The following is a 3,716-nucleotide window of genomic DNA, read 5'->3' on the forward strand; positions in this document are numbered from 1 at the left end:
TAATAGACAAAGGCCATAAGAAATGTACGCACAGGATCAAAATGCCTAATTATGTGGTTGAGAATATTCAGGAAAATTTTTCTAGAAAACCAGATGCCTGAACTAAGATGCAAGGAACTGAGTCAGTGGCTGTCAGGCAGCTATTATTGGGAGCCATGTTCCAGAGTGCATTTATGAGTGATTAGAAAGTATATTTTGCGCGTGTTGTGCGTGTGGTAAAGAATAGAAGCCTAGGTCACAGATTGTATATGAGAAATGTCCGTGTCTCTTCTTTTCTCCTTCTTCTTCCTCCCTTCCTGTTGCCTTCTTTCCCCCCTCATCTCTCTTACGTTTACCCCTGGTGAATCTTAAAATTACTTTGCATTCTATCTTTCTGATCCGAAGAGCTGTGTGAAAAGGTTGTCCAAGAGCATGTATGGTGGTGGAAGGAAACGGATGAAATTTGAAATTTATCATAGTTAAATCATGTGACATAAGAGATCTGTTTTGTTTGGGGATGCCTACCCGGTGGAAGTCTCCTTGCCCCCTATTCTTGAGGGTGCTGTCATTTCCTTCGTGAAGGTCACTTGAAATGTTACTCAGGTCTTCTCTCAAGCATTTGCAATCTAGTCCAAGGTGGTGTCATTTTCACACTTAATAAGCACCTTTCAATGCTTTCCCCCCAGTTCCGATGCCCTGCACACACCACTGGATGCATCCCCCTTGCCCAGAATGACAGCAAGCCATTGATTACCTTTCTCTGAGTACTCCCCTTTAGCCAGTTATGAACCACCTACTTCAGTGTGCCTTGTATGGCGTATTTTTAATGCAGCCGCTTTTCTGTGTGTGACTCAGGTTATAACAAATGATTCATATGAGGGCATTCAGTAGTGTGTCTTGTCAGAAGAGTTGCACGACAAATAAAAATCCAGAAAAGCCTATGCAGATTCCAAGAAGGCAATTACAAAAGTATAATATTTTGAACTTTCTGTATAACAAAACCAAAGATGACCACTTATAGAAAAAGCAGGAATTTCACAAAGGCATTTACATTTTCCACTTCCTCCTTTGTATGGATTAAAAAGTAAATCTTTGCCAAAAGTCAGCACTCATTCAGAGGGTGACAAGAAGAAACAGCTGAATACTAAGGATTGCTTAAAGCAGGAAAGAGTTCGATTCAATACATTTTAACCTACATTTAACTACAGAGTTCAACATTTAAATGTATCGAAGGGTTCAGAATCAAATCCGAAGCAAAGTTTTCAAAAATCTACCAAATCTTTGCAGCACGTGTGCGTTTTTTATTTTGTTGGAATATAACTTTTTTTTGTCATTTATGTTTAATGATAGAATTAATGTGCTCAGAAATTCAAATCAACATCAAAGTGAGAAGAGACAAGAAGAATTTATGGGCTGAGATTAACACTCCAAAGAAAGGAAACCAGAATACAGCAATAAGATACCACTGTTGGTAGGCTGTAAATGTTCCTCTGCTTTTAAAATTCCCTAACAAGGTGAGCGAAACCATTCCAAGAACACTATTGTCAAGAGACACCTTTGAACTGATCTATCCTGAAGAATAACCCCCAGAAAGGTAGAAAAAAAATAACTTTCATATATTTGTGGCCACACAGTGCAGCTCCGACTTCTGAACATTTTTCCCCAATTATTTTTGTAAAGTATTGATCGCAATTTAATTTTGCAGTCCCAACATGAGAGGCGCTTCATGCTGAAATGTCTCACAGGAGATTGTAATCAGGGTCTAGCCTGAAGGTGAAGCGCTCGTACATAGGTTTTACTCTATTTCTCTACTCTTCATCAGCTCGGGGATTGGAGCAGAGGGCATTCTCAGGCAGATTAATTTTTGACGATGGGATCGATGGAAGATGTTTTTTCCTCCTGACATTGAGTCATCTAATTTGCTGTTTATCTTTGGCTTATTGAGTTTTGAGCATTGTTAAATCATACCTTTCAGCTGTTTAATTTCATATGTGAATTTTGCATTCCCCTCTTGTACTTTGGCATAACTCTTTTACCTAAAATGAGCAGGATGATGGGCCTTTTTTGACACAGGGTTACTGCTTTTGAGTCTGTTAAGTACTCCAAGGTAATGTTATGGTACTTTCTAGCCTTTTTTCTTTGCTTGTGGCCATAGATCAGTTCACCTCTAGGGAAATCATTACTTGCCATCATTATTATCCCTAGCACCTTCATCTATTCTCCCTTGTTTCCTGACTCCATGGCTTGATGAAGTGCCTAGATGTGCGAACACCTTATCTCAGGTCCCATAATTAACCCCTTCATAACACAGGCTGAGGAAATTCTTTTTCCTGTGATATGCTTCATCCAGTTCAGTATCTGGGCTCCTTTATAGTCATTACAGCAGCTATAACAGTTTCAACTCTATTTTTGTAGGAAGATGTGAATTTTGTAAGTGTGCTGATGGCTGTAAGAAAAAATACTTTGCACCTAGAGAAACTTGGCCTTATATAACCTTTATTTTTTTCTTTTTAAAGGTAATCAAGCTGTATCTCAAGACAGCACCTTAGCTACGCTCACTGAATATTTCTCACAGTAGCAATAGTATATTAAATGTTATTCTATCAATGTTCATGAGCATACCCACAATTATCTTAGAAATTAACAAAATATGAATGGGTCTTTTTTTATTTTGAAAGACATATAACATATTTTAAAATAGGCTTGAAAACAAAAGTAAAGATGTTAACAGAATATACTGCTAGATTTGAATTTAACATTAGAACCATCTGTTAGTTTTATTGATTCAGTAAATAAAAACCATCCTATTCCATACTCTAAACCACTTACAGGTTTGATTGAACACAGAGATGTTATTCATATTATCACGAAAAGAACCCTAGACCAAACTTTAGTAAATTTAATTCCTACTCTCTAACCAGTCGGATTTCCACAAGAAAGTTACAACATCTCTGGCTCTCAATTTCCTCAGTAGTAAAGTTACAGACTTTAAGAGAAGGTTTCTTCTAGATCTAAAAATAAATAATTTTTGACATTGACTTTATAATGTTCCATCTTATCCATCTCTGTCCCTCACCTAAGACCTTGCTCAAATTCTGCCTCCATGGAGCTTTCTCATCTACTGTTGCCCACAGTGGACTCACTCTATGTACAGTCACAACTATTTGTTTGACATAGTTTTCATATTAGTTCTGGTAATGCTTTCTGGTACTTAAAAATATTTCATAACTATATATTGCAAGGAGGACCTTTGAGTCCATTCACATACTGTATCAATAACCCTGAAAGATGACCAATATCTATTATTTGAGTATGAATTTGATTTTTTTAAGTACAGATTTGTAGACATTCTTGATTTTTTTAAAAATTTTAAAATTTATTTATTCATTCTGAGAGGGGTGGGGGGAGGGAGAGGCAGAGAGAAAATCCCAAGCAGGATCCATGCTGTCAGCGCAGAGTCTGACATGGGACTCAAACTCACAAACCATGAGATCATGACCTGAGCTGAAATCAAGAGTCAGATGCTTAACCTACTGAGCTACCCAGGTGCCTCTATTTGTAGACATTCTTATGATGAAAGTGTAATCAAGACTGAAATTGACTTAGCAGGTAAACCTCTATGTTATTTAAATCCCTTCTTGAAATTGACCATGAGCACAACTTTAGGTGAGGAGATTTCAAAATGCTTTTAGTTACATTGGCATCATTAGAATAAGCATATAGTCTGGTGAGGTAAC

The sequence above is a fragment of the Lynx canadensis genome, chromosome B4 (genome assembly GCF_007474595.2).
Source record: "Lynx canadensis isolate LIC74 chromosome B4, mLynCan4.pri.v2, whole genome shotgun sequence".
In the NCBI taxonomy this organism is placed as follows: Eukaryota; Metazoa; Chordata; class Mammalia; order Carnivora; family Felidae; genus Lynx; species Lynx canadensis.